Source organism: Cucumis sativus, chromosome 4, assembly GCF_000004075.3.
Source record: "Cucumis sativus cultivar 9930 chromosome 4, Cucumber_9930_V3, whole genome shotgun sequence".
Classification (NCBI taxonomy): Eukaryota; Viridiplantae; Streptophyta; class Magnoliopsida; order Cucurbitales; family Cucurbitaceae; genus Cucumis; species Cucumis sativus.
The window spans coordinates 10,588,392-10,601,087 of record NC_026658.2 but is presented as its reverse complement, the minus strand read 5'-3'; positions in this window follow the sequence as shown (position 1 = coordinate 10,601,087).

Sequence of the window (12,696 nt, the reverse complement as noted above, 5' to 3'; positions counted from 1 at the left end):
GATATCTTTGAAAACATGGGTTGATTTATAATAGTTTTTTATAAAAAAAGGTGCGTGGAATATATATATATATATATATATATAAATTTGTAAATATTTTGAACAGTTTTCTAAAATAAAACTCAAACTAAGATAAAATATTTGAAACAGTATTTTTAAATATAATAAAATAGACAAAAATATTTATAAAATATAATAAAATTTAAATTTGATAAAAAACAATAGTTTCCAAGGGAATTGTAAAAAAATTTAGAAGCATAACAAAATTTAAGATTTTATCCATAACAAATATATTTAATAAACACTAATATGTTTTGACGAGGAGTATAGCTATATTGGTGATAAGTGATAGAAATGTATGATTGATAGAATTAAAAAGTTTTTCTATAGTTTGTAAATATTTTAATTTATTTTGTTATTTTTAAAAATATGATATCTATAATTGCCAAGACGTGAAACTTTAATATATTTTATAAATATTTTAATCATCAAGAGGTGAGTATCCAAAATTTTAATATCCATAGTTTTTTTTTTTTTTTTTTTTTTTTTTTTTTTTTTTTTGGTGACAGGAGGTAAGTATTTTCCATTTTCTTCTATTTAGAGTAATTTTTCTATAAGCTAAAATAATAATTGAAAATGTTGTAAATATTTGAAAGGTATTGCCATTTAAAATAGTATATTAGAGTAATTTTTCATATTTAAAATAGTAGGTGAAATTTTAAGTTATTTTGTAAATAGTAATACACCAAACTCTTTTGATTATTAAAAGTAAAAGAAAAAGAAATAGAAAAAGAAAAATGAATAGATTGATTGACAGCACATTGATCCCTCTGACAATCTTATGATTTTTGAAGAAGTGGATTTGACGTTTCACTTGTCTTTTCATTCATTCACACACACTCTCTCTCTTTCTTCTTCTTCTTTCTCTTTTGATTTCTTGTTTGTATTCTTTTCTGTACTAATGTACTTTTCATATCATCCTTCAACTTATGCTTTTCTCTGCATTGTGCTTAAGTATGATCTTCACATTTTTTATTATTCATTATCTTCCCATCTGTATGTTGCTCTTTTATCTTTTTGTTTTCCATCAAAATATAATTCAATTCTATTAATTTTTTTTTTTAGTTTGTTAATCCATGAATTTGACGGTTTTAAAATTTGTTAACCAATTGGATTCTTACTTTTCAAATCTTACCAATTTTACATCATTTGGTATTAAATCAGGTGGTTTAGATCAAATCAAATATATCCGTGAGTAAAAGAAAGAAAAAAGATCTGGTGAGAGGAAAAAATTCAGCAGTGAATTAATCTGCCCAAATTCATAATTACATACCAATCGGAGAAGAAGGTGTGTATAATTATTCAAGGCTTGTTAACACAAGAGAGCTTGTTATTACGTAGGTGGACTTAATGTTAGAGTATTATCTAGTATTACTTCTTTCCAACTTTTGCAGGAAGTAAAAGTAATAAAACAAAGTTCACCCAAGTTCTTTTGATGGTCACAGTTGTAATGAGGGTTGGAAGTATCACTATTCTTTTCAAAGAAATTCGAGACAAATGCCAAGCTTTGACATCTAATGACCACAAGGTTGCTCTCTACAAGGGAGACCATCCAAGAGATGAGTGTTGAGAAATTGACCATGCATGTTTTCTTCTCCTTCTCACTACTTCAAAACTGTTTTACAAAGGCTTTCATTTGGATTCGAGGGTGAATCTTTCACTGGAAGCTTGTGAGAAAGATATGAACGGATCAAACATCAAATTATTAATTATATTTTATTTAATAATTTTGATACAACTTTACTATTTTCCAATTTTATCTTTTTTAATAATATTTGATTCGAGCTCAGTTAGTCATTTGATTATGTTAGCATTAGAGTTTTTATTATCAAGCGCCTATTTAAGCCTATCCATTAGGTTGTAAAAACAAACTTTGCATATTGCATTTAGAATGAGATTTTTCTTAATATTCATCACCTGGGTTTTAGAATTCTTGATCTAGGATTGCATGCTCAATAGGTAATTTTGATCAATTCGGATCATCTTTCTTACAAAGTGTTCAAACCTTGGCTCTTATTTCTTGGTCTTCTATCAAAAGGTAATCCAATTCAAGTAATTTTCTTTGAAGTTGTCAAATTGACTAATGGATTTTAGAATTTGATATTAGAGGATCACTCATTGGATTTGTATTTTCAAATCACCTGGTTTCGATATCAACAAAAAAATTCAACCTCAATTCTGAATTATTCATGGGCTCTCCTGTCTATGGGAGCAATATTTTTATTTGCATTGGATAATCTTTTTATTTGCATTGGATTAGAAGGGAATCATTCCTTCGTAAGCATGTGATCGATCGCCATGCAATACGAAAAACAATTGTTCTTTAATAAAAACAACATGCTAATTATATATTAGGTGATGATAAAAACAAACATATAACTTTAGTATTCTACTAATGGTGTTGGAGATAGAGAGAAGTAGAACTTACCTCTGAAAATTCCAACCTTCACGATTTTCTTTTCACATCTCAAGCGATCACAATCTACATCACAATCTATAACTCCTCGATGAATCTCGAAGAACAAAAACTACGTGAACTTCCTCGTTCTTTTCTTGGATTTCTTAATGAATTTGATGTGTGGACTCTATTTCTTAGGAATATGGAGTGATTAGAGAATAAATTGGAGACTTGTTTTAGGGAAAGATATATATGGAAAATTTATTATGTGAAGGCTAGGTTTGAAAGGCAAGAGAATAACCATCTTTAAAAATAATTCTTTCTCAAATGAATCCATCCAATTAAATTAGGTATAATGATCATATATAGATTCTCTCAAAACCTAATCCTTTTAGGATTTCATAATTCTCACTTAATTAACCAACCATGATTTATAATTATATTTAACATAAAATAAGTAATACATAATATTTATAATATACCATCTTTATAAGGGGCAATTTAAAAAAAGATAAAATAAGTTATAATAATTAAGTTATAATAATTAAGTTTACAGCACACATTTATTATTTGTAAAAATGGAAAAAACAAAGTCCAACCTATATATATACAAGATGTAAAAATGTTACAGTCCTCACTATTGATACACATTTGATAAACTTGATACACTTCATACTCCTTGATACACTTGATACTCCTTGGTTACACTTGATTCTTTTTTATAAACTTGATACCCTTTTTGACTTCAATATACTTAAATGCTTCACTAATAAGTTTAATACACACTTGATGTCCTACTAATAAACTTGTTATGCTTCATTGATACACTCAACAAATTCGATATGCTTGATACATGTGATATGTCTGATACATCTGATGTATTGTATGTCACACACCGTCTCACAAGCATCTTAACACGCTGCGTTGTGCGGGATAATTTTCAATATTCGTGACGCATTTAAACGTCAGAAAGCTTTGGTCAGATCCTTAAGCTTTGCTTAATTAATCGCCTAATGACTTAGCTCACAATATAGTTCCTTAACTTAAGTCGATAAAACTTTACATTGAATACTTTCAACTTACGAAACGATACAGAACCATAACATAATGGAAATTAACAAAAACTAGAATTTTTATTAGCTTAAACCATGTGATTTACATACATCTTTACTAACAAGTCCTAGGTACTATTACAAAAAAAGAACTTAAATGCCTTGCAAAACCTTCCTCGCCTAGCTTCCTTCTCCTTTATCTCTCACACTTGGCCTTAACGCCTGATCACTTGGAAGGAAAAACTTTAATTAAGATGTAAGTCAAAAGACTTAGTGAGATTTTAAGAAAACCTTTTTGGAAACACTTTTCATAGCATACACTTTTAGTTCAAAATGGTTAATTGTCTCATTTCATAACACTCATTAGTCTCGTTGTTCTTTCGTTGAGAAATTTGAAACCATTCCCTACTCTAAGAATCATCATATTGCGTTTAGACCATTGTAAACAACATCCGGGAATATTATGGCTTCCTCCTCATTGCTTAGGGCTTTTCTGCATGGTTCCCTTTACTTTTTATGTGTACATAACAATTAGCTCATCTATAGGAAGAAGATTGAATGGTTTGAACACACTTTCACGTTCATTTGACACATAAACATATTTTAAACATAGTATAAGCTTGATTTAGAAATCTCTTTGAAAATATTCTTATCATTTCAAATTAGTAAGATCTTAAAAGAAAGCTTTTAACATTGAAAACACATAAAGAAAACCACTCACTAAACTTGATTACTTCATCTCCTCTCATAGCCCTTTTACAACAAGAACTTAGCAATAAGTTTTTTCTCTTCAACATTTTAGAGTAACCCCCAATTAATAATCTGCCTTCTTGCTCTATTTATACTAATCTCAAAATGGATTAGTCACCTCTACACTCTTAATAACTCACCAGCTCCTGCTCTTAGTGGTACACGTGTAAGCTTAAAGTTTAACTTAACCATGCTTGACTTAATCCCCTACAAGTAGCCCATTAAGTATTCTTGAAATTTTTTCAAGAAGTTTCCTTACTCTTCATCGACTAAAATTCAGTTTGTGAGGAAACTCAACACGTGTTCTTAGGTTTCCTCGCCTTCTCTTTATCTCGTGATGAACTCCAAACTTCTATGTCTTATCACCTAGCTCTAATCAAAATGCCTTCTTCAAATACTTAATCAAATTTTAGTCCTACTGATTTAGATATGGGTCACAGATACACTCAATTGATTAAACATGCTTGATATGCTTGAAGTCCTACTTATACACTTGATACACTATTAATATGTACTTGTAAACTTGATTGATATACCTGATAATGATTCACTTTAGTAATATGCTGAGATAATTTAGTAACATATTATCGATATACTTTGTAATGATACACCGAGTTATATCATTCATATACACTGAGTCATGGATTCATCTTTTACTTTCTTGTACGGGTTTTTTAATTTTATGGATGGATTTCTAAATGGATCTTCTAATAGTTGAAAATTTCTTTTCATAAACAATGAGAATTTTATATTTTAATTCTTTTAAATAAGAAAATTGATAATATTCTTTCAAAAATAAAAAAAACATTGGAAATGTATATTTCAAGTAAATGTGGATTGGAAAAGATATATGAGATTGAACATAAAAAAAAGGGAAATATTTTACCGCAAGGAACTTGATTCCTATGGGAAAGTTCGTGGAGATGAGGAATTGGATAGAGGGCGAGGATGGGGATGGAAAGTGGCATCCTTGGTTCCACCTCACCCCATGAACATCTTTACGCTTAAGGCTCTAGGTACCCCAGTTTTTTAGTATTCGACATATCCGGTGGATGCCAAGGCATGGTTCAACATGCTAGAAAAGTGCTTTAAGGTAGTGGATTGTCTTGAAGAGAGAAAGGTTAGGTTAGCCATTTTCCTACTTTAGAAGGAGGTAGAGGGATGGTGAAAGTCCATTCTAGTGAGACGCAATGACGCCAGTTCACTAGGTTCACAGACCTCCAGAGACATATTTAAGGATAAGTACTATCTGAGTGCTTACTGTGAAGTGAAAATAGATGAGTTTCTTATCTTAGGGAAAGGGTCACTATCAGTGGTCGAGTATGAAAGTAAGTATACTGCGCTTTCTTGGTATGTTGAGGTTATAGTAGCATCTGTGAGTGATAGATGTAGAGGTTTGAGAGGGGTTTATAGTAGAAGATCTGTACCCCAGTTGTAGCTATTATCGAGTGGCCAAACTTCTCATAGTTAGTTGAGACAATTAAGAGTAGAGTAGAACTTAGAGGACCAACGAGTTGTGGTAGAGTCTAAAGTGGCTTTATAAGCTTAGATTAAAGGAGACACACAACTGGTGAATCAGGTAAGCAAGATTTTAGAAGTTGTGCTATCACTGTAAAAAGACATGCCACTTTAATAGGGATAAATCGCATTTGAGACAAAGATGCAGAGCGACTAGAGGATCAAGTCCCAGCTAGTAGAGCATCTGAGAGCTTCAATCGCTGAAGGAGAAACGACTAGTGGTTCGAAGCAGAGGGGATTTGTGGGAAGACCTCGTCAGCAGGGCAAGGTGTATGCCATGACTTAGTAGCAAGCGAAGGACACACCAGATGTTATTACTTATACAGTTCTCATCTGTAATTTCCAGTTTTCATATGTAATTTCCTGCTTATGTTTGGTTTGACCTAGGTGCTACACAATCCTTTGCATCTAGCATGTTTATGAGCAAGTTGGGTAAGAAGTTAGAGCCCTTCGATGAATAGTTAGACGTTTATAATTCAGTTGGTGATGCAATGCTAGTTAGTGAAGCATTGCGAGGTTATGAAGTGCTAGTGGAAGGTGTTAGCTTGCCAGTGGATCTTTTGCCACTTGAGTTGAAAAAAATTAGATGTTATACATAGAATGGACTTCTTGTATGCACATTTTGCTTCTATGGATTGCCATAAGGAGGTAGCTTTCAGAAAACAAGGATTTCCAAAGGTAGTGTTCAGAGGCCAAAGGAAAGTTGTTTCATCTAGTTTGATTTTAGCTTTGAAAATTCAGAAGTTATTGAGGAAAGAGTGCCCAACATTTTTTGCATATGTTTTAGTAGTGCACAAAGAGAAGTTAAGACTAGAGGATGTTATAGTAGTGAGAGAGTTCTTGTATGTGTTCCCAGAGGAAATATTAGGATTTCCACTTGATATATAAATGGAATTCACCATTGAGTTGTTGCCAGGGACAACACCCATTTGACTGTGGCATGATATATATGCAGAAGTGTCTATCATGGCTTTATCATGTTAGGCTATAAGCCAACGACTATTAGGCGACTGAATGAGGTTATGTGTTAAAAGGTGCATTTCTATTCATGTGTTGATGCTTTGTAAAGATATACATGTCGTGCAAGTTTTTCTCCCTAGTAAGTCCAATAAAGATTCTGCGGTATAACTATAGAATAAAGATTATGCACAATATGTTTTTACCCTAACTATTTACACTAAGGTGTTTGGTGGTGCAAGATGAGCATGTTGGAATGATGAGAATGAAGATTGAACTCATTTCGAGGCATGGAGCTGAAGCAGTAGTTTGATTATCTAAAAGCAGAGACTTGTGCTTTAATAATTTAAGATGGTATAAATCATCCATTAACTTGTCAGGTGATTACCACCAATCTCATTGTTCATCTCTCAAATAAACAATGCTTTGATATTGGAATTAACTCAACAAAACTTAGAATAGAAACACTATGATTCTCTAGGCATTAAAAACGCAATTTAGTGCTAACAAGTTAATCAATTCAATAAAAAAAAGAGGAAAAGTAATAGACGAGTAGATGAATGGAAGAAGAAATGCATTGTATTCATAAAAATAACTTTAGGCCTAAAAGCCATGTCAATCTTACAAAGCAATACAATAAAAACTATATAAAATGGAATATATAAGAAAGTGTTATGCCTAAGAGAATGATTTCTCATCCTCCTTGGATCTGATTTTTTCCTAGTGGTGAAGGGAAGATGCAAAAGATGAACTCTCTGTCTCTCATTTTTTAAGCTTTCTCCTCAAACTCAAAGAAAGGGAGAAAATGGACAATATAAGGAACTTGCTCTCTGGCTAATTTATGCACACATATTATAAAGTGAGAGGCTCCATTTGTAGACATAAAATTATGTTGACAAAAAGCCACAAAAGAACGAAAATCATAAAAGGAAAATTTATAAAAATTCCAAGAGTAACACCCCCAAATTTACTTCTCCAAGCGAGAGTCAAATTCATTAGGAGCTAGATTTGTTGGTTGAATGGGGAGAAACAATGGATCAAATACGACGTGTTGAGGAACAAGCTGGTAAACACTGTGTGTGTATATTTCATCTGAGCTACAAATTGTTTGTCATATCGATCTACAATTTGATTGTTGAATGAAGCTGAAAGACCATGGTTTCAAGACCATCTACTTTGGCGCTCAACCTCATGACTGTGGTGTTGAGGCTGACGATTTGTGTCTTTAGTTCCATGTTCTTTGTGAAGAGGATAAAGACCTTAAGCTATATTTCGTTTTGGTCCACACACATGATGCTTTTCCATTTAAGTACTTTCTTAAAAGCATCCTTAATGGGCTCCATGATTAAGTTGGTGAACAACTCACCAAGATCCTCTTAGCTTTTACGGGGGCTTCATTTGTTGCTTCAACTTTTCTAGTTGAGTTTGTCTCACATGCGCCATCAAAGATAAATTATTTTTCTTTTATGAGAGGGTCATAAACGATCAAGTGCTTTTCAATGTTACTTGGCATGATATCCTCTACTGCATTCTCAACCGCTTCATCCTCTTCTGATACTTCCATGATTGAGACGTTCAAATCTGGCTGTTTAGGGTCTAAATCTATTGTTGGTGATGGTTGGCTGGACGACAAAGTTCTTCATTGCGGTGGAGAGCTCTGGGGGTTTGATGTTTTAGAGAGGAGGGAAGATCATTATGAGAGTTAGATAGAGATAGAGATGAGCAAGAGGAAATACTGAAGAAGGATGGGGAATAATGATTTTCGTGGTGATAGCCAGACGAGGGTTTTGCTGGCTGGGCGAAATGGGTGATGTATTTGTTGATGGTGGTGGTGCAAGAGGCAGGATAATATCAATGCTAGGAAGAGGTGAGATAATTTCTCCTTTCCTTTCATGGTCACGAAAGGCAGGAGGGGCATCTGTAGATGTGGAGGGATAATATTAAATGTTTGTGCACTTGGAAGGGGGGAGGTATATCATCTTCAAGGACTAATTAGTCACCAAGAGATCTCTTGGTGACTAATTTTCTCCTTTTTCTTCGTAGAGGGTCCTACTCATATGGGTTTTCTCTTGTCGTGTGAACCTTATCCTTTTTCTTAGGCGAGCTCGAAGTTGACTTGGCTCTCCTTTTCAACAACAGAGGAGGCAGAGAGTCTTGTTCGTCATTTTCTTCAATTACCTTCTTCCCTGTAGTTTTTATGTGACTCTCTTCCTCTTTATGCTGATGGAGGTGGATACCTCTGTTGAGCCTGGCCATGTTACATCTCCCCCTACCATATTGGTATGTGGTAAGTGAAGAGATAAAAGCCCTATGGCAGCGAAATAATTTAAAGAACCGTTTCTCAAATTAATTTGGAAATCTTAAAATACCGGTACATTGACAAAATTTTAGAATCAAAATTTTAAATAGATTCTAAGCATGCTTTTAAAGATAAGATACGAGAACTTACTTTCGATGACGTCTCTGAATTTACAAATCAATCTCCAAATTGGGAAACCACCCATCGGAGATCTTCCTATTCTCTGGGATGAGATTGGTTTGTAGAAATCAATTGAGATGAAAAAAGGTTTAGAGATATTTGAGAGAAACTCTTTTTGCAGAGAGAGAAAACTTTGGCTTTTTTCTCTTAATGAACTTGGCTAAAGAAAACTGTTTTATTCTAGATATTTATAGCTTTCTTTCCTTCTTGGAATAGAAAAAGGAGTAGGAGAGAATCATGAGATTCTTAATATCAAATCTACTAATTAATTAACAATTAATCAATTAGTTAATAATTAATTAAATTATATTTAATTAATATTTCATTCAAATCTTATTTGAATAAAACATTTCTCCAATATCTTATACATTTATATTAATATAATTAATTAAATCATATTTATTTAATATCTCTACAATATCATTTTATAAATTTAATTAAATAAAATAAAATTATTAATTAATTTTCCAATTAATTAATAGCTAAGTTAAATATAAGATATTTACTTAAATTAAATTTGAATCATATTCAAATATAAGTTTCTCTCATAACCAATAATTTTAATATGAATCCAATTCACATTAATATTTGAACTTATTCAAATATTTTATCTCTCATAAATTAATTTTGATTCATATCCAAAATTAAATTTATAATAAAGTTTGACAAACTTTATATTATAATGTATCACTATACATTAAACTAATTCCCTAGGTATATTTGAACATTTCAAATTAAAACCAATATAAATAAATCTCATTACCCTTTACGAGCTAGGAAGAGGACCTAATAGACCTACAAATCAGAAGCTACAACAATATGAGATTAATTGGCTAAACTCATTAATCACATTAATAAATATTCGTTAACCGTGTGTACACTCCACTAAAGACTCACAGCTGAACTCTTCTCACTGTAGATATATTTCTGTGTCCACGGATATAGACCGATAACAGTAAGTTAGTCCTTCACGAGTGTTCGTAACACCAGCTGGGTTAATTTACCGTTTTACCCCTAAGTTACCTTTAATCATTAAATACCAGTGCTCCTCCAATGAACAACCTGATTATGGTCCTACCAATAAACAGAAACCCCTCTCGTGCCATGGAGAGGGTAGGGCCCTTTGTTCAAGACTTGGAGACACCATTTAAGGGCACACTCATCTACTTACCCTAAAGTTGGGAATGGGTGAATTCCATCTTGTGTAATTATGTTCCCAGCTCCCCACTCGGTCTTGTCCTTAAAATGATAAGCTTATTGAGTCCGCGATCTGGTCACTCTCACCCGTACAAATCAAAGGACAATTGATTGTTTTGACATGTCTTCTTCAATCATTCAAGTGGTTAAAAATAAAATATTAATTGCTGAAAATTATGCGACGTGGAAGTCAAACCTGAATATGATTCTGGTTAACGATAATCTATGCTTCATCTTAATGAAGAATTTCCTCCTTTCCCTGCTCGAAAATGCATCTTAGAATATCAGAGATGCATATAATCGGTTGACAAAGGCCAATGACAAGGCCAGTGTCTATCTCTTGTCTAATAATTCTGACATACTAAGAAATACGAGACCATGGTCACTGCACGTCAGATTATAGACTCCTTCCAAGAAATGTTTAAGAAGAATAAAAAAGAAGGTAAATATGAGTTACTTGTCTTAGAAACTTGGTTAGTGGAAAGTGACCAAAATGCCTGGATACTTAATTAAGGAGCCACTAGCCATGTTTGCTATTCTGTAAAAGAAACTAATTCCTTTAAGCAGCTCGAAGATGGTGAGATTACTCTTAAGGTTGGAACGAGAGATGTCATTTCAGATCGTGGGAGATGTTAAGTTGTCTTTCAGAAATAGATTCCTATTTTTAGAAAACTTGTAAATAGTTCCTAAGATTAAAAGGAACTTTATATTTATTTCGTGTCTTATTGAACAATCATATAATGTAACCTTTTCTTTGAATGAAGCGTTAATTTCTTAGAATGGTGTACATATTTGTTCAGCTAAGCTTAAAGACAACTTGTATGTATTAAGACCTAATGAAGCAAAAACAATTTTAAATCATGAGATGTTTAAAACTGCTAATACTTAAAATAAAAGACAACAAATTTCTCCTAAAACAATACCTATCATTGAGATTTAAAATTAAGTCACATTAATTTCGATTGGATCAGAAGATTGATAAATAATGTACTTCTAAATGAGTTAGAAGATGATTCATTACCTCCATGTGAATCTTCTCTTGAAGGAAAGATAAATAAAAGACCTTTTACTGGAAAAAGATTATAAAGCCAAAGAGCTCCTAGAACTTATATATTCAGACCTTTGTGGTTTGATGAATGTAAAAGCTAGAGAATGTTTTGAATACTTCATCTCTTTTATAGATGATTATTCAAGCTATGATTATTTATACTTCATGGGGAATAAGTCTAAAGCTCTTGAAAATTTCAAGAAGTATAAGGCTGAAGTTGAAAATCTATTAAGTAAAAAGATTAAAATACTTTGATCTAATCGAGGTGAAGAGTACATGGATTTTAGATTTCAGGACTATATGATAGAACATGAAATTCAATCCCAACTCTTGGCACTTGGTACATCTCAACAAAATGGTGTATCAGAAAGGAGAAATAAAACCTTGTTAGACATGGTTCGTTCAACGATGAGTTATGCTCAATTGCCTAGCTCGTTTTAGGGGTATGTAGTGGAGACTACAATTCATATCTTAAACAATGTTTCCTCGAAGAGTATTTTTGAAACACCTGTTGGGTTATGGAGAGGACATAAACCTAGTTTAAGTTACTTCAGAATTTGGATTGTCCAGTTCACGTGTTAGTAACAAATCTCAAGAAGTTGGAAAAACGTTCAAGGTTATGCCAATTTGTTGGTTATCCTAAAGAAATGAAAGGTGATATATTCTTTGATCCACAAGAAAACATAGTGTTTTGTATAAAAAAATGCTACTTTCTTGGAAGAAGACTACACGAGAGATCATAAACTACGAAGTAAATTAGTATTAAGTGAAGCTACTGATGAATCAACAAGGGTTGATGAAGTTGGTCCCTCATCAAGAGTTGATGAAACTAGCATATCAGGTCAGTCTCATCCTTCTCAATCGCGTTGAAAATTCCTCGATGTAGTGGGAGAGTTGTATCACAACTTAACCGTTACTTGAGTTTATTTAAAACTCAAGTTGTCATACTAGATGATGGCGTTGAGGATCCATTGTTCTATAAACATGCAATGGATGATGTAGACAATAACCAATGTGTCAAAGCCATGGACCTTGAAATGGAGTCCATGTACTTAAATTAAGTGTGAGAGTTTGTAGATATACCTGAAATGGCAAAACCTATAAGGTGCAAATGGATCTATAAGAGAAAGAGAGATTCAGCTGGGAGGTAGAGATTCAGCTGAGAAGGTACAAACCTTCAAAGCTAGACTTGCAGCAAAAGGGTAAAGGGAAGGGGTTGACTATGAGAATTTTTTTT